Source organism: Anas platyrhynchos, chromosome 23 (assembly GCF_047663525.1).
Source record: "Anas platyrhynchos isolate ZD024472 breed Pekin duck chromosome 23, IASCAAS_PekinDuck_T2T, whole genome shotgun sequence".
NCBI classification, from domain to species: Eukaryota; Metazoa; Chordata; class Aves; order Anseriformes; family Anatidae; genus Anas; species Anas platyrhynchos.
Window position 1 is genome coordinate 7,623,674 of NC_092609.1, and position 23,680 is coordinate 7,647,353.

The window sequence follows — 23,680 nt, forward strand, 5'->3', positions numbered from 1 at the left end:
CTCAACAAGTATCGTGACGGGCAAAGCAGACTCAGCAGAGTGACCCTCAGGGTCCCTCCCTGCCCCTGCTCCCCGTGGGGTCCCTCCCATGGGATGCCGCCCTTCCCCAGCTGATCCCACACGGGCTGCCCACAGGCAGCAGCTCCTCAAGCACTGCTCCCACACGGCTCCGTCCCACGGGCTCCATCCATCCATCCATCCCCCAGGAGCAAACTGCTCCAGCACGGGTCCCCCACGGCTGGGCGGCAGCTCCCCCCAGCCCCCCTGCTCCTGCGGGGGCTCCTCTCCATGGCTGCAGCTGCGGCCCGGGGCCTGCTCCTGCGGGGGCTCTCCACAGGCCGCAGCCTCCTCCAGGCCACAGCCACCTGCTCCACCGGGGGCTCCTCCACCCACAGGGGGGCAGCAGCGTGGAGATCTGCTCCATGGGGGACCCATGGGTGCAGGGGGACAGCCTGCTCCACCAGGGGCCTCTCCCTGCACAGCCCGCAGGGGAAGTGCTGCTGTGAGCCTGGAGCACCTCCTGCCTCCTGCTGCACTCACCTTGGGGGCTGCAGGGCTGCTTCTCACTCCTTGCTCTTCCAGCTTCTGTTGTGCAGCAGTATTTCCCCCTGCTTACATCTGCTCTCCCAGAGGTGCAAACAACATCGCTTATTGGCTCAGCTCTGGCAAGCGCCGGGGCCCTTTTGGAGCTATCTGGAGCTGGCTGTTGTCTGGACTGTTCTCACAGACGCCATCCCTGCAGGCCCCTGCTACCAAACCCTTGCCACGTAAATCCGATCGAAGTGTATGCAGCAATTACAAAGCCGCTGTGCTTTGGGCTGTCATGATCCTTCTGCAAGTGCAGGGGAGGTGCAGGGTTGCTTTGCATTTCCAAAAGGAGGAAGAAAGCCTCCAACCCCACTGGACCTCAGCCACTTGCAGGATCCAAGCAACGCTCCCCACTTTCAGTTATCTCCCTCCCATGCACACAGTGGGAGCAAGGTTGAACAAGCACATTTTTGAAAATGTTTATCTTAATGAAGAATAAAAGAAGTCTACAACACCCAATCCCTCTGTGCACCCAAGGCAAAAATCGTGGACTATTCTGCCTCAACACTATTTTCAGACCCAATTTGTCAAGTCATCTAGCAGAGGATTTCTCTCTTGTTCACTCACTAGCTTAGTAGAGCACCAGTTTACATAGGTGCTGGAGCAGATTCCTCAACCATCTGAAGGGACTTGATCCCAGAAAAGTTCAAAACTGCAGATGACTCATGATTTTGTGGAGAAGCATCTATTAGATTAGAGCTGTTCCGCTTAGGGCACAGTGAGACAATGTGAGAAGAACCCTGTATCTCACTGATTGAGGCTTTATAACTCTACAGAATTGTCAGTCAACAATAAATGGAAAGTGCAGGAGATATGTTCTTTCTTCCTCCTTTCCCTGCCATACATTAGCAGAGAGATTGTGGTGGGATATAGGTTCAGAGCCTCACAGAAGAAGGATTTGAACCCAGGCTCTCCACAGTCTGCACCACTGCCTTCCTGATGGCTTTTGACTATTTTATTTTATTTTATTTTATTTTATTTTATTTTATTTTATTTTATTTTATTTTATTTTATTTTATTTTATTTTATTTTATTTTATTTTATTAGTATTATTCTTCTTCTTTTTCTGGGTGGTGTCTAAGTCTTGGGGGGAAGAACAAACTGTGGGAGGAGGGAATGCTACTACTGTCTGTGACAGTGGTGATTTCTGGACAGTGTTAGCAACAGAGCTTCTGCAGAGAAGAGAAAATGCCAGGCAGTCTCTGTTGGTATTCCATGTACTGAGTACTGAGTGCAGTTTTGGGCTCCACAGTATAAGAAAAAGACATAAACCTGTTAGAGAGTGTCGAAAGAAGGGCAACAAACAAGAGGGTCTCTTTTAACAGGGGGATTGAGGTTTGTGGCAAAGTTTTGGTAGCAATTTAGGGGCTGCACTGTGCTGGACACAGCAACAGACGCACCATAAGCCAAAGTCAGACAATAAGCCAAGGTGTGTTTACGTGTGGTTTACTGTGGTTTAACGTGGTTTACGTATAGAAGAAAGTTTTCGCCTAGTGGTGAGTATACTGCAGATTTGCTGCATTGTTCTAAATTAAATAGCAAGATAAGTGATGGCATCGTAGGCTGGGAAAATATTTCTAGAGTATCAGCGCATTTTGAGCATCATTTTAACTGTTTATGCAAACATGAAGATTATTAAAATCAGTGTTTATTTATGTCTGTATGTAAACAGGTGATCATGTTGTATAGCATGCAGTAAATGGTTTGTGAATGCTGCTTGAAGAATGAAAAGAGTAAGTCAGCTCCACAAGGAATAAATGAATTTTGTTTATTTGTGCAATGCAGAGATTAGAATTAGACCAACAGCATGGAACCAAAGTCTTGCTGTGTGCCTTTTATCTGTAGGACAGTTCATGGAGGCTTCAGCAGCCCTATCTGTTTTCTAGCAGTCTGAAATGTCCTCTGTGGTGCTGCACCCAGTTGAAAGCCTGCACTGATTGTGCTGAACTTTCCTAACAGGAGGCACGGGTCCTTCGTCGGACGCTGGCTGGGGATGTATGCTGCGATGCGGGCAGATGATGCTGGCCCAAGCACTGATCTGCAGACACTTAGGGAGAGGTGAGTGCTGGTCCTGAGGGAACTTCGGTATTGTCTGCAGACGCTTCTTCGTAAGTACTCCATTAAAAGCACAAACCCTGAATTTATTAGTGAGACTTTCTTTGATGCCCTGGTAACAGTTCCTAATGAATCAATTCATATTCAGCTGGGTGAAATCATCCCAGCCTGAAGCAGAGAAATAGGCATAGAAGGAGAACAAATGGGGAATCCTGTCGCCATTATTTTATAAACCTTTTAGTGTAACACCCAAGTTGAGGCCAAGGGAAAACCTGCCACCGTGGGACAGTGCTCTTACCCTTCTCTTCACTACTCACTTGTCAGCAGCACGAGGTCCAAACCCCCCTGGTGCAAGCTCTTAAGCGTGCATGTCACATCCCAGGATGCTGCCAGTGGAGTGTTTGGACTTTCTGTATGGATCTTATGTTGTTATTTAATGGGTGCTTAGAAATCCAACAAGGTCTAAACACAGCCTGTACTTTTAAATAATCTTGGAAGCTCAGAGATACTGGAATGGCTATCAACACGCAGCATGATCCGTCAGAATATGTTTGCAGTTGATGTTTTTGTTTTGTTTTATTTTCCCTGTTTTTACAATCTAGCCTATGATGATAAAGGGCAGCTTGATGATAAATAACAAGCTTGGAATTCTAGGAGCTCTACACAAAATGTAAATATTCGAGATGAATTGAAATGTCTTTTAACATCTCATTATAAAGCTTTCTGCTGTCTAGACATTTGATCAGTGTAATGAAAACGTCACCATTTTTTATTCTCTATCAATTTTTCCTTTCAGATTGGCAATGGGAAAAACACAAAAAACAACCAGAAGAATATCACAGAATCCTACGATGCTTTCTCGACAGGAAGGCTTGCTCTTATTCAATCCACCAGATGGGTAAGAACAAACATAAACTTTCAGGTTTTTTCCACTGAAATTTCTACTGTGTTGAATCACTAATTTGCAGTATGTTAATTCATAATTTTAAAAAGTGGATGTGAAGACAATGTGTATGCTTATATAAAAATAAAAAGGTATGCAGATGGGCGCAAAGACTAGTAGTACAGAAACATTCCCTGAGACCTAAATAAAGCCATGTACTAGAATGTAGCTCTTGATAAACTCTGTAAGCCTTGGGTACCAGAGTCAGTAATGTTAGAATAGACAGTCTTGTAGCTTATTGCTGTAATTTGTAATAAAGGGCACTAACATTTGTTAACTTGTAATTCTCGTTATAGTTTAGAAGCCTTTTGTTTATTAAAGAAACTGGCACTCCCTAAGTTTTGAAAAGAGCATAGATTGAGAAAATAATTGTTATTGCTAAGTACAGATTGCAGTTACTCTAGAATGTTTGACAGTCACGGTATTTACTGTATATTGTTCCCACATTCTTTATGGTCTCATTTTTCTTTGATTTTGTGTACGTGTGCCTTTTTTTCACTATGAAAACAGCACAGGTGGGTGTTGGAGAGGGGAAGTCAATTGGAGAATGGTTTGGACCAAATACAGTTGCTCAAGTACTAAAGTAAGTGAGATCATACCAGTCTCATTCAGAACGTACTCCCCTGGGGCAGCCAAGAGAAGGCCCAGGCAGAGTTTTGAAGGCTGCATCTCCCCCTGTCCCACAGTCAGGAATGTACTTGCCATCTATTTACAAGTGCAGCATGGAATGTCATGCCACAGCTCGGTGTGCAGGTACTGAGTTGGGAATGGGTGACCTCCAAATTTTAATAAAGGAAGAGCCTGAGGAGAAGAAACTGCAGGAAAGTCTCCTGCTATGCCGTCTGCATGCCCTCACCAGTCACACCACAGATGTATATTCCTTTCTGCACAGTGGCACAGCTCTGGCAGGTCGAGAGTGCCACCGTGTAGGTCGGAGTGGTGGTGTGAAACATCAGAGAGAAGCCATCTCGGCTGAGGAGGGAACTGAGCTGCAATTCCTCCCTTTCTGAGCAGCAGTTCTGCCAGCAAGGCTACTGGATAAAGATGGGCAGCTCCTCATAGTCTGGGAGCCACACTGAAAGGAACTGAGGCTGCTCAGTTCTCCAGGGGTACGTGGAGGTGTCTTACCTCAGGCAGGGGCTAGGCTACAGGTCCTGCGAGCTCAGCAGCAAGTCTTTGACACCCTGGAACAGGCACATGATCTGAAGAGGGAGGGGAGCTGAAGCATGCCCTGGACTCCAGATCTTTCATGGCCAAGTTTTTCATGGTGAAACGCTCACCCCCATTTCTTTCTGGCTTATTTGAAACAGCTAATTCTGCCAGTGCAGCTTAAGAGTGTAGCTCCCTTCCCCAAAGGTTTGGATTTTGCAGAAGTGGACATAAAACTGTGTGCTGCTGTCTCCCACTGAAGTTTTGGTGCCCCAAACCCTTAGCTGATTTAGCTTTTAACGCCCCATTTCTGCTGTGCACGCAGGCTCAGGCAGAAGTAATTCCACTGAATTCAGTGGAATTTCTTAAGCAAAAAGTAATCTGCAAAACTGGCATAGGAATTTTTTTCTTTTCCAGATGAGAAAAGACACAATTGGGCAAGAACCCAGTGCAGAGACTGTCGAGTGCAATAAAAAGTAATAAACTTGATGTAGTTGAACTGTTACTGTCACTGCACTTAGCAGTAAGACAAAACAGTTTGCACATGGTGCAGCGCATATGTTTTTCCTGGTACCACTCAGTACCTATTTTTCTAAAGATATTAAACATTTAATGTTTAAAGTTTTCTTTTTCTTACATGGAGACTTTAAAAAATGCAGAAAGGATGTTTTTTCTTAAGAAAAAAAAATAAATAAATCAAATGGTTCTGAGTGTAAAGCTACCCTTTTGATCCAACTAGTTTATATTAATTAGTACCTTAATGTTTTCTAGGAAGCTTGCTTTATTTGATGAATGGAATTCATTAGCAGTTTATGTATCTATGGGCAATACGGTGGTCATTGAAGACATCAGGAAGTGACACCTCATCAGTTTTCTGGTAACAGTTTCTGATTTGACTCCATTTGCCAGCATGTATCTAAACATGAACAAATACTTGGGGGGCCATGGGTTTGTCTTGCAAGGGTAAGAAGAGGGAAGAAGGACATACAAACTCAGTTGTGGTTTTTTGATCCCTGATGCCAACTTCGTGCTCACATCACTGGATGTGAAGAGCTCCTTGAAGAATTTCTACTGTCATCATTGCTGCCATTTCATTTCTCTGGCGTTTTATAGGCAAAGCTTGACACTATTAATAACATTAATAGGACATGTCACTGCAGTCTTAAATTGTCATCCCCCAATCATTGATCTAACGTCTCACTTGGACGTGCCAGCACATACTGTCTGCTAGAATTACTTCTACTAAATAGCTGTAATTGCCATGCCCGGCTCGTTTTGTCTTGGGTGCCCTATAAAGATCCCTGGCAAACTAGCTTAATTCACTACTGAGAGGAAGATCTGCTTTGTGTTCCTCTGTGCGTTGACTGATTTCTAGTTTTATTCCCGCAGAAAAAATGTGCTGGTGCCCTCCTCAGAGCAGCAGCGCGTCCCACAGCAGTGCACATTTGCACAGAAGTGCTCTTGGCCGAAGCAAGAAGGCAGGAGGACTCTGCACAGGCTGGAAAGCCCTCTTGCTTATTATACCTCTACGACTAGGGATAAATCACATAAATCCCGTATATATTGATGCATTTAAAGTAAGGTTTTCTTTCAATTCATTGCTCGTTACTGTCAAATAAGTTTGGGTATGTGTGATGTCAGTAAAGAAATGAATTACAATTTCCTTTATTCCTTTTGAACTCCTAGGAATGCTTTAAGATGCCACAGTCTTTGGGAGCATTAGGAGGGAAACCAAATAATGCCTATTATTTCATAGGATTTTTAGGTAAGGAAAAAAGAAACTTATTCCAAATGTGCAGATGATCAAAAGAGAACATTTTTTGAAGGGGAAATAGTAAGGGGTCTAAGCGTGAACCTCTAGAAGTAAAGAAAGATGAGAATAGAATAAAATAAATGAAGAAGCATATCTAAAAGAGTTTAGAAACAGTATGAGATGATCCTTAACAGGAGCAGAAAGTTAACAGCAAAGCTAGGTGTAAAAATAAGTGATGACATCAACAAGAGCAACATACTGAGAATAGCTGATAGCATTTGACAAGTGTATTGGTCAAATGTCACTTTTATTTTCTTGTATTTCAAAACTGTTTCTGATAGCAGTATCTTTTTCACCTTTTGCATACCTTCTGTTATTAAGTATTGCTCTAATTAATTTAAAATGCATTCCTTCAGATTTCACCCCACTTTGGGCCAAAATTTTGCAACCCTATTTTGTCCTTTTGTAAAACCTAACCTGTTTTAGTTAGGCTTTTTTGTTCCAATTTCTGAATGAATGCCTAATGGGATTACAGATTGCATCTGTGAACATCCTGTACCTTTTAATCTGTCAAATGTTAGTGTTTACAACACTTGAGATTTAAGAAAAAAAAAGTACTGGATCTCACATGGAAAAATAAAAGTATGTGACAAAGATAGAACATAACCACCCAAAAAATTACAGTAATAGGTGACAATAGGAAGTTATACTAAATACCCTGTGGGAAACGCTGTGTCTAAACCTTCCGATTCTCTTAAAGAATCCCTAGCTGGAAAGTCTAGATTATACTGACTGCAATGGCAATCTAATTTCTATTTTACAGTTCTGGACCAAGTGCTTATTAATGTCACTTGCTTATTTTTAACATACGGCTTTTACCCATCCAGGCAATGAGCTGATCTATCTGGACCCTCACACCACTCAAAGCTTTGTAGATTCAGAAGAAAATGGCACGGTTGACGATGAGAGTTTCCACTGCCAGGAAGCCCCACATAGAATGAAGATCATGAATTTGGACCCTTCAGTAGCTTTAGTAAGTGTCAGGAAATCTTGAATGCATGTACTTTATCTCAAAGTAATGTCTCTCTACATTGGTAAGGGCAGCAATGCATCTCCTTGAACAGAACCAAGATCACAAAGCTGTCTTCTGTGATCAACACATAGTAGTTTGTACATAACTACATGGAGAATCTTAGGGCAAGTGGGGAGCTGTCTGTACTGTAGGGAGCTCGCTTTGTTTTCTTTACTGAGCAGCTTTTACTTCTTTCAAGAGGCATTATAATGGTCAGAGCAAGGAACTGAAACAGGTTTACGTGTTTTATTCTATCACTACTTTATGTTTGGTCACCTCTAGACAAGTTACTTAAACTTACTTTCTATCATAAGTTGAAAATGTTTAAGTGGAATTATTGTATTTCACCCCAAATTACAAATACAAATGTATTATTTGTAATTCACCCAAAATGTCATGGGGGTAGTGTGGTATTTGAAAAAATTGGATCTGATCCCATGCCAGTATCCTGTGATTGGGTGATTGGCAGTTGTCACCAGTGGGATGTGTTTCTAAAGCTTTAAACAATCTGTAAAGATACCGGTATCTGTCATTCATTCACATACCTGTTTTTTAATACTGCTGCTTTTTAGAAAGTTTTTTTGTTTTGTTTTGTTTTAATACTTAACTACGTAACTGTGCAAAATGTGGCATGATGCAACGAGACAGACAAAATCATAATGAAGAGCAAATATTTTCAGTATAGATACCAGAATGGAAATGTTCCTTAGGTGGTCCATCATCTACAAGTTTTCAGCTTCTGCTGATACCTGGACTGTAGGAACTGGGTGGCGCTCCATGGAGGAGCACACAGGAGCTGCTGCTATTTTTTGCTTGACTATTTCGTTAGGGGTTTGCAGGGCCTTGTTCTCCCCGTGGGTTCTCTCCCTAGAGCTGCCACATATTTGGAGTCTTATATCTACTGATCGTACAGGGCATTACTGTATCAGAGGTCAAACCGCCTTACCTGCTGGTACCACATACCTACCATCTGCAAAGGTAAAACTCTGTGTGTTTGTTTTTTCCCCTAAGGGCTTCTTTTGCAAAGAAGAATGTGATTTTGATAACCGGTGTAGTCTTGTACAAAAGGTAAGAGTGGGAACTTAGCATCTTGATTTGTTCTTTATAAAGTCTGGTTTTTATTGTCTGTTTTTTGTAAAATTTTCCTTTGCATTTTCCTTTGTATACAAATTGTATGAGCCATAGAGAAGAATGCATTAAAGCATCAGGGTAAGGCAATACTACTGAATTGCTAATTGGAAATTGTTCAGCACTTTACCAGCCACAAACCCTGCCAGTTGGAAAATGGGTGTAAACATCCACACTTGAAGGTGTTACTGGGTGACACTTGCTTTTAACTTCTAATTCTCACTAAATGACTAAGGTTTAACTGCCATATTGTAGTGATGTATCAATGATTTGCTTCCTGATCCTTTTTTATTGTTTGACATAATAGATTGCGTGTTCTAATTATGACTGTTAGTCCCTGCTATCTTAAAGATCTGATTCTGTAAGTGCTGCAGGCCTCTAGCTCCTGCTGATCTAGGGAGAACAGAAGGTGCTGGCTGCCACAGGAAACAGACTTGAGGATGTTTCTGCATGCAGCTGTTAAGCTAAGCACCAGACGTCTGAATGTAAAGTACCATCAACCTCTAAGGGCATTTATTTAAAAAAAAAAAAATCATCTAAGGAAAACAGTTTGTAAATAACTGAAATACAGGACAGAAGGTAACTTCTCTTTGAAGAGGAATAGCGTTTGGCTTCAGGAACACCTTTTTTCCTGACCAAAACCTGTCCTTCAAAATCTGATGCGTTTTTTTTTTTTTTTTCCCCTTTGGAGGAGCTGATAGATCTGTCTTTTGTGCTATTGATCAACAGAAAACTTGAGGAGAGTTCTATGCAAGCAACTTTCTTTTAAAAAGCAGAAAATATTGTACATTCCTAGTGTGCTTGCTACGTGTAAACAAAATTACAGGTTTGCAGATATCAAAGCTGATATCAAAAGATGATAAGACTGATAATTTGTAGTACAGTTCAAGAGATCTGTCTTCCAGATGTGTTTTAACTAGGGATGTATTACAGAGACCATGGTGCTTGGATTTCACAGTATGTCTGTATAAAGACTTTTTTTTCCTGATGGACATGCGTAATTAAAAAACACTTTCAATTAAGCAGACACGTTTTGTGTTTGAAGCGTCCCCCGAGCCAGCTTTTAAAATGAAAGCATTCTGTCCTCAGGAGATTCTAAAGCAGCAGAGTCTACGGATGTTTGAGCTGGTCCAGAAGCACCCGCCACACTGGCCTCCTTTCATACCTCCAACAAAACCAGAAGTGACAACCACAGGAGCAGGTAAGGCACTGATTAAAAGCCTAATTGTGCAATGTTATGTTCCTCGTTAGCAAATAAAAGAATAATCACAGGTAGAATAACTATCCTTTGTGAGTGTCAAGCAATATATAGCAGGCATGTATCCAAACAAGCCATACAATTGCTAGCACAGATTTTTTTTTTTCACTCTTACAAAGTACTTTTCTGGAATGCGTCTTTCAAAGTTTTTTTTTTAGAGAACAAAATCAGGCATGTCTTTAGAAGCATTTTTTTCTTTATCTTTTTTTACAGAACTCATTGAATCTACTGACAAGCTATTTGAATTGGAAGAAGAATTTGAAATCCTGAGTGTGTGAAGGAAACTGTGGTGACTCTTCTGAGTGTTGAATATATTGGTAATATTATTGCATTGACTTAAACAGCCATGTTAGCCCCGAAGTGCCTGAAATTATGGATAACAGAGCACAGAAATCTAGTAGCATCCAAAACTCCAAGGGCAGTCTAACACACAAGCTTCCCCGGGTGGAAAGGCAGTAAGAGATCTTGTGATAAGATGCTTAAAGGGAATCTCTTTTTAACGTACCTTACCTGGAGACAAATGGGCCTTTGAGATTAAGGCAAAAATACATGTATCACTGGGCACCATGTTTGGAGAAAGGGATAACCCAAATGGATATTTCTTGCTCTCATATAATAATGCAATAGTTTAGTTCTTCAAGCAAAACAGTCTTCAGTTCAGGAGGATGTTTACTTCTGTTCCCTCCTGTGGGCTGCGTCATAGGAAAAATACATTGTCTTGTTTAAAAGATTGACTGGATCAGGAGAAAATTGTTTCCTTGTTAAATATTTTAACATGTATTTGAGCAACCAGACTTTATTACAAAAATGTTTCTTTAAAAGGAACTATGTCTAATGGACACATTTTGCAATAGCCTTCCTGTTCCTGGGAGACCTCAAGAGGAACAGGAGCCTCAAATAGTTGATACAGATCACAACCACTGTTATAGTTATGGTATATTTCACCTTGACCTTAAAATTCAAATGATTAAAACTTAGGTTATTTCTTTCCGAGTTAAAACGAGTCAAAGGTGGTTTAACTGTACCTTATTTATTTTAGAATAGATTTACACAAGTTTCTCTGTTACAGCACTTTATCTGTGCATCTAATAAATTTCTTAAGCTTTTCTTAGGTTGTATGCTGCTATGTTTGGTTAATTTGTGTGAACTAAATATAAACCAGGTGATCTTAAAACTTAATATAGAAGCGTACACAGATTACTGAATTGTTGCTTTTTGACTTCTTGCCTTTTGAAATCTGTTTTGGTAGAAGTGCCTTAACCCTGCAGGTTTATCAGAACAGCCTGGGCAGTTTTATTTCTAAGGCAGAGAATCTCTCTCTAGCAGCCATAAGAAAAACAGTTCAGAATAAAGAAAGGCAAAGATTTTTAATCCATGCTGAAGTTCCTTTTCACTACCAGACAGTCCCCCTTGTGGTCATGTTGTCATGCTAGTGTAATGAACATGAATTGCAGACTTTCATCTTCACCAATAAATGACAACATAGAGAAATACTGAATATTGTCTCCTCTCACTTGCACCTCTCGATCAGGGCCACTGTTTTTTCAAACAAAAGAGTTAACGAGATCCTATTGCATCTTGTTTAATGTTTATTAACTACAGTTTGGAAACCACAAACGTAGAAAAAAAATATCATTTCCTTATTTTATTAAAACATATATAAAACATATATAATATATATATATAACACATATTGTGTTGTAAAGCACACAATTCCCTACCAATGACAACAAAAACATCATCTAATTGAGCATGCAGTTTTCATTAACCTGTTTTTTTTTTCTTTTTTTTTTTACAAATACCCAACAACACATACACATGTGTTGTGTTGTGTTTTTTTCCATCATTTCTCACTGAAGCAATATCCATCCCGTATCAGATCTGTGTCATTACTCTAATTTTTGTTCCTAATGTACTTGAAAAACTTCTTAACTCTATTGATTGCAACAGTGGACTTTTTTCCCTCCGATCTTAACTCCATTTATCAATTACTTATTCTCTTAAAATTCTGCTTTTAAGAGATGGTTAGGTATTCACCATCTCTCACTCTTATTTATAGATTTTCTTTTCTTTTTCAGTAGTTCAGCCCTAGTCAACACGGAGGTGTCATGTATTTGGCAATTTTAATTATGGTTGCACTCCCCTCCCCTCCCCTCCCCTCCCCTCCCCTCTCCTCCCCTCCCCTACCCTCTTTTGATCCTCTCCCCAATTTTGCCTCCCCTCCACTCCCCCCCATCCCCTCCCCTCCCCTCCCGTCTCCTCCCCTCCCCTACACCCCCTCCCCTATTCTCCCTGTCCCTATACTCTGCTACACTCCCCTCCCCTATACTACCCTACACACTCCTACACTCCCCTCCCCTATCCTACCCTAAACTCCCGTTCGCTACACTACCCTACATTACCCTATGCCCCCCTCCCCTACACTCTCCTACACTCCCCTCCCGTATCCTACCCTACACTCCCCTAAACTCCGATCCCCTACACTACCCTATACTCTCCTATGCTCCCCTCCCCTCTAACACGCTACACTACCCTACCCTACCCTACCCTACCCTACCCTACCCTACCCTACCCTACCCTACCCTACCCTACCCTACCCTACCCTACCCTACCCTACCCTACCCTACCCTACCCTACCCTACCCCACCCTATCCTATCCTATCCTATCCTATCCTACCCTATCCTATCCTATCCTACCCTATCCTATCCTATCCTATCCTATCCTATCCTATCCTATCCTATCCTATCCTATCCTATCCTACCCTCCCCCTGCCCTCCCCTCCCCTCCCCTCCCTTCCTTTTATTCCCTCCCCTTCCCTCCCCTCTTGTCTTCTTCTCTCCTCTCTTCTTTCTTTCGGGTAACTTCAAATCGCTTCAGTCGTTCTCATAGCTCCTATCCCTGGCTGATTCACGGGAACCCATCAGCAGCAACCAGAAGCGCTCCAGCTGCTGTGTCACTGGTCGAGCAACAGTCTCCAACTGGGAATCGCTGACTTCGTTGTGTGGCTCAGACAGGTGCCTTGCAGTTCCACCGTGGCCTGGACGTTTCCTCTTGCTGTGTCCCCACCTACAGCGCACTTCTGCTTAGAAGCAGCAGCAGGCTTTGCAAGATGTCCCACTCCTTCCATTTTCAGTGGTTTAGCTTGGCTAGCCGGGTGGTGTCTGTCAATAGAAGACAACAACGAGATTTGGGTTAGAAACAGCTAACTGAGTAGTTCCTTTGCACAAGGGCAAGGAATATCTACCCCTTCCTACTGGAGGCTGCAGTGTCAGAGATAATGACGGGTCCTTCCGAGAGCTTTGAAATATCCCTTGGGGATGCTGAGTCCAGAGGACCAGAGCAAACCTGTCTAAAGTACACCGTGGAATCACTCGGAATGACTTCCTAGCAGAAGCATGTGTCTGATACGCCTTCAGCTGCTTGCAGTGTTCTTCTTCACCTCCTACCTAAATTCAGATGAGAGATCTCAATGAAGATGGAAAGGTTGAGAAATAGAGAAATCACTGATGTGCTTTGAGAACTTCTAAGGACTGAGTACTGCATCAATCCCATGTTGTAACATTAAGGATTGGTTAGAAAAGCAAACGTTCAAAACAAGGAAAGGGGAAGAACAAGTAAGCTTTCTTAAAGTATCTATTCTATTTAAGGTATCTTTAAAGAAGTAAATAAGTACTGAAATATATATGCAGATAGAGAGAGAGAGAGAGAGAGAGAGAGAGAGATACAGAAACCTAAGAGTCTGCTGTGCAGGTTAGCTTCTTGCTCTCTTTTCTAAAAGTCACAGTGAATGCAGCATCTGTGTGCGTTACAAGCATTACCCTCAGTCCAGCACAGGTACACACGAGAGGTCAGCCTGCAGGTTGCGGAGGCAAAGCAACTGCTCTGGCTGGATGTGAAGAGCCAAGACAGAAGTTGCTGTCAGGGAAAAGATACACAGAGGGGATGAAAAAGACGGAGTGTGCTTCCGACCTTCACAACTTCTAAGCAAGCGGAGATGAGGTTGTGGAAGAAGCAAATAAGCTGTTGATCTAGAAGCAGCCTGAAGATTGTCCTTAAGCAGGGCCTTGCATTCTTCATTTTTACAGCATTGCTTGCCTTCAAGTGCACGACGATGATTTTATGAACTTTCTACCACTACAGAAATGCACCGGATTCTTTCACAAAACTTACGGGTGGTACTTGGCAATATTGGTCAGCATTCTCTATTTCCTTCTTCATCTCAATTCTCTTTTGGCCTGTGAAGCTTTCCAGATCAGAGGAGAAGATCCACGGTAATACGGAGCTTTGGATACTGCAAAGGAAACGAAGAATCCTACTGACAACTCTTTTCAACCTCGCCTGCAAGCATCACAGAAAAGAACACCGAAAGAACACCGCTTTATCATGGGAAGCATAAATTGGAGCATAGGTGTCCTATAGCTGAAGCGAGGTGAAGCAGGTTCCACACAAGGTGAAGGAGCACACCCATAAGCATTTCCATAAAGCCGTGTTTTCAAACAAAGGGTTAAGATTTAGATTTTCTTACAAGTGAAGAATGAAGAAATAAAAGAAAAAGAAAATTACCAGGACATCCAGTTTTCCTCTAGCTTGCTTTGCTTCTTTCCGAATCTGAGTCTGGAGTGACAGTCAGGGAGCAGCGTTGTGCAGAAATGCCAAAGCCTCCCCAGCTGGTTGTACCTTCATCAGCAAGGCCTTTGATACTGCTGCCTCCTCAGCAACATCAGCCATTTCCGAGGAAAGCTGGTGTCCATCAGGTCAAATAGGAATGGGAAATCCCTCTTGCCACAACTTCACACTCACACCAGAGTTGGCAGGACAGGCCGATGGACAGAGAAGCGTCTGCAAGAGTGTTAGAAAACAGACTTTAGATTTCCGTCAACCCAGGAAGAATTACTTGCTCATCCCTTCAAAGTGAACTCTGAGTAGAAGGAGGGGATCCCAAGCTGCATTCCTGACATCTATGCTGCAAAGTCATCCAATGGGACATGTTACTGGACCAGCCTGTTACGAACAGAAACAGGACTTTGAGGTTATGCTGTTGGATTAGAATTAAGCTCAAAGAGTTAGTCCTTTGACGTGTTTTTGTTTGCAAGTGTTTTCACTGCTTCCCAGACAATGTCTCCAGCAAGCTAGCTGCTTGCTTCATTTGTTCTGTTCTGTTCTCTTCTGTTCTTTTTGATTCTGTTTTGTTTTGTTTTCTCAGCCAGGATTCTTAGAGAAATGAGATTAAAGTGATCATATTGTATGTCCACCCATCCCTCCCTCCCCTTCGCTTGTCCAGAGCTTTTACCTCGTCCAGCAGCTTGAATGAACTCGGTCCTAGGCGCAGTTGTGTCCAAGCCATTCTGTTCCTAGACGTGTTGTGAGAACAGACAGCTAAGTAGTGGGGAGAGGACGTGCTGCTGTCTGCAGTGTGACCTCAGCGCTTACCAAACAGTAGGGAATACACAGAGAAGGGCCTTAGGAGAACTTCAAGCCCCAGATACGTTTTATGTGGAAACCATATTTCCCAAGATAACACTGGACACAACTGCATAATCAAAAGGGATTCATTTCTTGGTTCATTCAACTCCTAGGTTTTAGTTTTAAAACATGTCTGTCTTGGCTTAAAGCACTCTTCCAATCTCTATTTCCAGTTCCTAGGATTTCCTGAAATAGGGAATCCCATTTTTTTCTTTGTACACTCTCCCAGCCTCTTTGTTTTCCTCTCCCCAAGAAACTTAGCACTGCTCTCTTCATACTTGACAACTAGATATGGAGCTGTATCAGCCAGAAGGAAGTTTCCTTCACACTTTCTGCTTCTTACGGTATCTGGGCTCTTACCTTTACACTTACTCACCCTTCCTACATTAGCACAAAGAAAGCTGTTTGGGAGATCTGATGTCTTGTTTTCCAGAAACTGCCCTGAATCACCTTTACGAGAGCTGTCCCACGCTGCGAGCACAAGTCTTGCAGTCTGGCCAGATATTTGCCTTCTAAGTCAATAACCAAATCTGTTACAAAGGTAAGAACATGTAATTAATGGAAAGGAAATCCTTTTATCCTTTTATTTTGATCCAAAACTCAGGTGAGAAATGAAATGACAAATGTTAAGTTCAGGCAGCTTGCCCACTGCCATTGCTACCCTGAAAGCAGATGGAGTGCATCTTCATACGCCACAGCCTGAGACACTAGTCGACAGGCCAGCCCGTGTGAGGAAGTCCATTGCTGCCTGAATTTTAACATGACAGGGGGACTCTTAAGCCTCTTGTTTATGCTTTAGTACTTGCGGTCTATGGGAGGACCACAGCACACTCTTCTCTGTCTCCCCTTATTTGTTGATCGTCTGTAGGAAGAAGAGAACGTGCAGAGGCCCTCACCCGTACATTGGGTCTGTTCTCACTCTGTGCAGCTCCATCATTGAGCAAAGTACCAACCTTGAGGCTTCTGTAAGGACTTGACACAAACTACAGAATACTACAATGAAGCATTCACAACAAAACCACATTTTTTTCCTCAGCCAAGCATCAAAACACTTACAGAAGGGCATGGTCCCTCTCTGTGCACCTCAAGGGGAGATCCACAAATCCTCACGTGGTTTCATCGCATCCAGCACCCTTCTCTGTGCCTCCCAGCTAAACGTGCACAGAGGCAGCTGTTGCCAAAGTGCTGTGGTGACACAATTCAGTTCTGTTTCTGAAGTCATCACCGCAGGCGCCTCCCAGTGACGGCACAACACTCTCTGTTGCTAATGCGTCTGTCTCAGAAACAGCTAGGGAAGTACCACTATGCCCAAACTGACTTGAATTAGAGTAGTTCCCAAATTATTCTCTGCTCCCCTACATCTGTGGAAGGTGGGTGATCAATCTTTTCCTTGAGAAAGGACTACAGAGCAAAAGAGCTTGATTCTGAGACGTTGCCCGTCCTTGTAGAGCAGTTCACCTTTGATTTCCATGTCAGAAAAAAGAAGGTGAAATCAACAATTCCCTTCCTCTGAGCTGGGAATAGGAAAGAAGCCCAATTCTCCAGGAAGCCTTCAAAAGGAAACTCTGCATTTCTTTGTTAAACACCTTGTTTAATTTCTTGAAAGAAATCTTTCCCAGGACTTTGCAACTGCGGTGGTTCAAAGCGGGTGGGCAGCCGAGTTCCACCACGGCCGCTCTCTCACTCCCCCTCCTCAAAGGGAAAGGGGGAGAAAATACGATGCAAAGGGCTCCAGGGCTGAGATAAGGACAGGGCGATGGCTCAACAAGTATCGTGACGGGCAAAGCAGACTCAGCAGAGTGACCCTCAGGGTCCCTCCCTGCCCCTGCTCCCCGTGGGGTCCCTCCCATGGGATGCCGCCCTTCCCCAGCTGATCCCACACGGGCTGCCCACAGGCAGCAGCTCCTCAAGCACTGCTCCCACACGGCTCCGTCCCACGGGCTCCATCCATCCATCCATCCCCCAGGAGCAAACTGCTCCAGCACGGGTCCCCCACGGCTGGGCGGCAGCTCCCCCCAGCCCCCCTGCTCCTGCGGGGGCTCCTCTCCATGGCTGCAGCTGCGGCCCGGGGCCTGCTCCTGCGGGGGCTCTCCACAGGCCGCAGCCTCCTCCAGGCCACAGCCACCTGCTCCACCGGGGGCTCCTCCACCCACAGGGGGGCAGCAGCGTGGAGATCTGCTCCATGGGGGACCCATGGGTGCAGGGGGACAGCCTGCTCCACCAGGGGCCTCTCCCTGCACAGCCCGCAGGGGAACTGCTGCTGTGAGCCTGGAGCACCTCCTGCCTCCTGCTGCACTCACCTTGGGGGCTGCAGGGCTGCTTCTCACTCCTTGCTCTTCCAGCTTCTGTTGTGCAGCAGTATTTCCCCCTGCTTACATCTGCTCTCCCAGAGGTGCAAACAACATCGCTTATTGGCTCAGCTCTGGCAAGCGCCGGGGCCCTTTTGGAGCTATCTGGAGCTGGCTGTTGTCTGGACTGTTCTCACAGACGCCATCCCTGCAGGCCCCTGCTACCAAACCCTTGCCACGTAAATCCGATCGAAGTGTATGCAGCAATTACAAAGCCGCTGTGCTTTGGGCTGTCACGATCCTTCTGCAAGTGCAGGGGAGGTGCAGGGTTGCTTTGCATTTCCAAAAGGAGGAAGAAAGCCTCCAACCCCACTGGACCTCAGCCACTTGCAGGATCCAAGCAACGCTCCCCACTTTCAGTTATCTCCCTCCCATGCACACAGTGGGAGCAAGGTTGAACAAGCACATTTTTGAAAATGTTTATCTTAATGAAGAATAAAAGAAGTCTACAACACCCAATCCCTCTGTGCACCCAAGGCAAAAATCGTGGACTACTCTGCCTCAACACTATTTTCAGACCCAATTTGTCAAGTCATCTAGCAGAGGATTTCTCTCTTGTTCACTCACTAGCTTAGTAGAGCACCAGTTTACATAGGTGCTGGAGCAGATTCCTCAACCATCTGAAGGGACTTGATCCCAGAAAAGTTCAAAACTGCAGATGACTCATGATTTTGTGGTGAAGCATCTATTAAATGAGAGCTGTTCCGCTTAGGGCACAGTGAGACAGTGTGAGAAGAACCCTGTATCTCAGTGATTGAGGCTTTATAACTCTACAGAATTGTCAGTCAACAATAAATGGAAAGTGCAGGAGATATGTTCTTTCTTCCTCCTTTCCCTGCCATACATTAGCAGAGAGATTGTGGTGGGATATAGGTTCAGAGCCTCACAGAAGAAGGATTTGAACCCAGGCTCTCCACAGTCTGCACCACTGCCTTCCTGATGGCTTTTGACTATTTTATTTTATTTTATTTTATTTTATTTTATTATTTTATTTTATTTTATTTTATTTTATTTTATTTTATTTTATTTTATTTTATTTTATTAGTATTATTCTTCTTCTTTTTCTGGGTGGTGTCTAAGTCTTGGGGGGAAGAACAAACTGTGGGAGGAGGGAATGCTACTACTGTCTGTGACAGTGGTGATTTCTGGACAGTGTTAGCAACAGAGCTTCTGCAGAGAAGAGAAAATGCCAGGCAGTCTCTGTTGGTATTCCATGTACTGAGTACTGAGTGCAGTTTTGGGCTCCACAGTATAAGAAAAAGACATAAACCTGTTAGAGAGTGTCGAAAGAAGGGCAACAAACAAGAGGGTCTCTTTTAACAGGGGGATTGAGGTTTGTGGCAAAGTTTTGGTAGCAATTTAGGGGCTGCACTGTGCTGGACACAGCAACAGACGCACCATAAGCCAACGTCAGACAATAAGCCAAGGTGTGTTCACGTGTGGTTTACTGTGGTTTAACGTGGTTTACGTATAGAAGAAAGTTTTTGCCTATTGGTGAGTATACTGCAGATTTGCTGCATTGTTCTAAATTAAATAGCAAGATAAGTGATGGCATCGTAGGCTGGGAAAATATTTCTAGAGTATCAGCGCATTTTGAGCATCATTTTAACTGTTTATGCAAACATGAAGATTATTAAAATCAGTGTTTATTTATGTCTGTATGTAAACAGGTGATCATGTTGTATAGCATGCAGTAAATGGTTTGTGAATGCTGCTTGAAGAATGAAAAGAGTAAGTCAGCTCCACAAGGAATAAATGAATTTTGTTTATTTGTGCAATGCAGAGATTAGAATTAGACCAACAGCATGGAACCAAAGTCTTGCTGTGTGCCTTTTATCTGTAGGACAGTTCATGGAGGCTTCAGCAGCCCTATCTGTTTTCTAGCACTCTGAAATGTCCTCTGTGGTGCTGCACCCAGTTGAAAGCCTGCACTGATTGTGATGAACTTTCCTAACAGGAGGCACGGGTCCTTCGTCGGACGCTGGCTGGGGATGTATGCTGTGATGCGGGCAGATGATGCTGGCCCAAGCACTGATCTGCAGACACTTAGGGAGAGGTGAGTGCTGGTCCTGAGGGAACTTCGGTATTGTCTGCAGACGCTTCTTCGTAAGTACTCCATTAAAAGCACAAACCCTGAATTTATTAGTGAGACTTTCTTTGATGCCCTGGTAACAGTTCCTAATGAATCAATTCATATTCAGCTGGGTGAAATCATCCCAGCCTGAAGCAGAGAAATAGGCATAGAAGGAGAACAAATGGGGAATCCTGTCGCCATTATTTTATAAACCTTTTAGTGTAACACCCAAGTTGAGGCCAAGGGAAAACCTGCCACCGTGGGACAGTGCTCTTACCCTTCTCTTCACTACTCACTTGTCAGCAGCACGAGGTCCAAACCCCCCTGGTGCAAGCTCTTAAGCATGCATGTCACATCCCAGGATGCTGCCAGTGGAGTGTTTGGACTTTCTGTATGGATCTTATGTTGTTATTTAATGGGTGCTTAGAAATCCAACAAGGTCTAAACACAGCCTGTACTTTTAAATAATCTTGGAAGCTCAGAGATACTGGAATGGCTATCAACACGCAGCATGATCCGTCAGAATATGTTTGCAGTTGATGTTTTTGTTTTGTTTTATTTTCCCTGTTTTTACAATCTAGCCTATGATGATAAAGGGCAGCTTGATGATAAATAACAAGCTTGGAATTCTAGGAGCTCTACACAAAATGTAAATATTCGAGATGAATTGAAATGTCTTTTAACATCTCATTATAAAGCTTTCTGCTGTCTAGACATTTGATCAGTGTAATGAAAACGTCACCATTTTTTATTCTCTATCAATTTTTCCTTTCAGATTGGCAATGGGAAAAACACAAAAAACAACCAGAAGAATATCACAGAATCCTACGATGCTTTCTCGACAGGAAGGCTTGCTGTTATTCAATCCACCAGATGGGTAAGAACAAACATAAACTTTCAGGTTTTTTCCACTGAAATTTCTACTGTGTTGAATCACTAATTTGCAGTATGTTAATTCATAATTTTAAAAAGTGGATGTGAAGACAATGTGTATGCTTATACAAAAATAAAAAGGTATGCAGATGGGCGCAAAGACTAGTAGTACAGAAACATTCCCTGAGACCTAAATAAAGCCATGTACTAGAATGTAGCTCTTGATAAACTCTGTAAGCCTTGGGTACCAGAGTCAGTAATGTTAGAATAGACAGTCTTGTAGCTTATTGCTGTAATTTGTAATAAAGGGCACTAACATTTGTTAACTTGTAATTCTCGTTATAGTTTAGAAGCCTTTTGTTTATTAAAGAAACTGGCACTCCCTAAGTTTTGAAAAGAGCATAGATTGAGAAAATAATTGTTATTGCTAAGTACAGATTGCAGTTACTCTAGAATGTTTGACAGTCACGGTATTTACTGTATATTGTTCCCACATTCTTTATGGTCTCATTTTTCTTTGATTTTGTGTACGTGTGCCTTTTTTTCACTATGAAAACAGCACAGGTGGGTGTTGGAGAGGGGAAGTCAATTGGAGAATGGTTTGGACCAAATACAGTTGCTCAAGTACTAAAGTAAGTGAGATCATACCAGTCTCATTCAGAACGTACTCCCCTGGGGCAGCCAAGAGAAGGCCCAGGCAGAGTTTTGAAGGCTGCATCTCCCCCTGTCCCACAGTCAGGAATGTACTTGCCATCTATTTACAAGTGCAGCATGGAATGTCATGCCACAGCTCGGTGTGCAGGTACTGAGTTGGGAATGGGTGACCTCTAAATTTTAATAAAGGAAGAGCCTGAGGAGAAGAAACTGCAGGAAAGTCTCCTGCTATGCCGTCTGCATGCCCTCACCAGTCACACCACAGATGTATATTCCTTTCTGCACAGTGGCACAGCTCTGGCAGGTCGAGAGTGCCACCGTGTAGGTCGGAGTGGTGGTGTGAAACATCAGAGAGAAGCCATCTCGGCTGAGGAGGGAACTGAGCTGCAATTCCTCCCTTTCTGAGCAGCAGTTCTGCCAGCAAGGCTACTGGATAAAGATGGGCAGCTCCTCATAGTCTGGGAGCCACACTGAAAGGAACTGAGGCTGCTCAGTTCTCCAGGGGTACGTGGAGGTGTCTTACCTCAGGCAGGGGCTAGGCTACAGGTCCTGCGAGCTCAGCAGCAAGTCTTTGACACCCTGGAACAGGCACATGATCTGAAGAGGGAGGGGAGCTGAAGCATGCCCTGGACTCCAGATCTTTCATGGCCAAGTTTTTCATGGTGAAACGCTCACCCCCATTTCTTTCTGGCTTATTTGAAACAGCTAATTCTGCCAGTGCAGCTTAAGAGTGTAGCTCCCTTCCCCAAAGGTTTGGATTTTGCAGAAGTGGACATAAAACTGTGTGCTGCTGTCTCCCACTGAAGTTTTGGTGCCCCAAACCCTTAGCTGATTTAGCTTTTAACGCCCCATTTCTGCTGTGCACGCAGGCTCAGGCAGAAGTAATTCCACTGAATTCAGTGGAATTTCTTAAGCAAAAAGTAATCTGCAAAACTGGCATAGGAATTTTTTTCTTTTCCAGATGAGAAAAGACACAATTGGGCAAGAACCCAGTGCAGAGACTGTCGAGTGCAATAAAAAGTAATAAACTTGATGTAGTTGAACTGTTACTGTCACTGCACTTAGCAGTAAGACAAAACAGTTTGCACATGGTGCAGCGCATATGTTTTTCCTGGTACCACTCAGTACCTATTTTTCTAAAGATATTAAACATTTAATGTTTAAAGTTTTCTTTTTCTTACATGGAGACTTTAAAAAATGCAGAAAGGATGTTTTTTCTTAAGAAAAAAAAATAAATAAATGGTTCTGAGTGTAAAGCTACCCTTTTGATCCAACTAGTTTATATTAATTAGTACCTTAATGTTTTCTAGGAAGCTTGCTTTATTTGATGAATGGAATTCATTAGCAGTTTATGTATCTATGGGCAATACGGTGGTCATTGAAGACATCAGGAAGTGACACCTCATCAGTTTTCTGGTAACAGTTTCTGATTTGACTCCATTTGCCAGCATGTATCTAAACATGAACAAATACTTGGGGGGCCATGGGTTTGTCTTGCAAGGGTAAGAAGAGGGAAGAAGGACATACAAACTCAGTTGTGGTTTTTTGATCCCTGATGCCAACTTCGTGCTCACATCACTGGATGTGAAGAGCTCCTTGAAGAATTTCTACTGTCATCATTGCTGCCATTTCATTTCTCTGGCGTTTTATAGGCAAAGCTTGACACTATTAATAACATTAATAGGACATGTCACTGCAGTCTTAAATTGTCATCCCCCAATCATTGATCTAACGTCTCACTTGGACGTGCCAGCACATACTGTCTGCTAGAATTACTTCTACTAAATAGCTGTAATTGCCATGCCCGGCTCGTTTTGTCTTGGGTGCCCTATAAAGATCCCTGGCAAACTAGCTTAATTCACTACTGAGAGGAAGATCTGCTTTGTGTTCCTCTGTGCGTTGACTGATTTCTAGTTTTATTCCCGCAGAAAAAATGTGCTGGTGCCCTCCTCAGAGCAGCAGCGCGTCCCACAGCAGTGCACATTTGCACAGAAGTGCTCTTGGCCGAAGCAAGAAGGCAGGAGGACTCTGCACAGGCTGGAAAGCCCTCTTGCTTATTATACCTCTACGACTAGGGATAAATCACATAAATCCCGTATATATTGATGCATTTAAAGTAAGGTTTTCTTTCATTTCATTGCTTGTTACTGTCAAATAAGTTTGGGTATCTGTGATGTCAGTAAAGAAATGAATTACAATTTCCTTTATTCCTTTTGAACTCCTAGGAATGCTTTAAGATGCCACAGTCTTTGGGAGCATTAGGAGGGAAACCAAATAATGCCTATTGTTTCATAGGATTTTTAGGTAAGGAAAAAAGAAAC

The 23,680-nt window shown here is 43.2% G+C and overlaps 2 long non-coding RNA genes across 3 annotated transcripts; both read left to right on the top strand.

Moving 5' to 3' along the window:
• Window positions 1-1,741: 1,741 nt before the first annotated feature.
• On the top strand, window positions 1,742-4,384 carry LOC139999361 (uncharacterized). The gene is made up of 3 exons (XR_011804750.1): window positions 1,742-2,646; window positions 3,440-3,541; window positions 4,097-4,384. It is a non-coding gene; the product is annotated as an uncharacterized lncRNA (long non-coding RNA).
• A 14,445-nt stretch (window positions 4,385-18,829) lies between these two features.
• On the top strand, window positions 18,830-21,520 carry LOC139999374 (uncharacterized). Of its 2 annotated transcripts, XR_011804764.1 has the most exons (4): window positions 18,830-19,252; window positions 19,716-19,814; window positions 20,608-20,709; window positions 21,265-21,520. It is a non-coding gene; the product is annotated as an uncharacterized lncRNA (long non-coding RNA). The 2 variants fall into 2 exon arrangements; XR_011804763.1 differs by lacking the exon at window positions 18,830-19,252 and having other exon boundaries at window positions 19,264-19,814.
• Window positions 21,521-23,680: the final 2,160 nt, after the last annotated feature.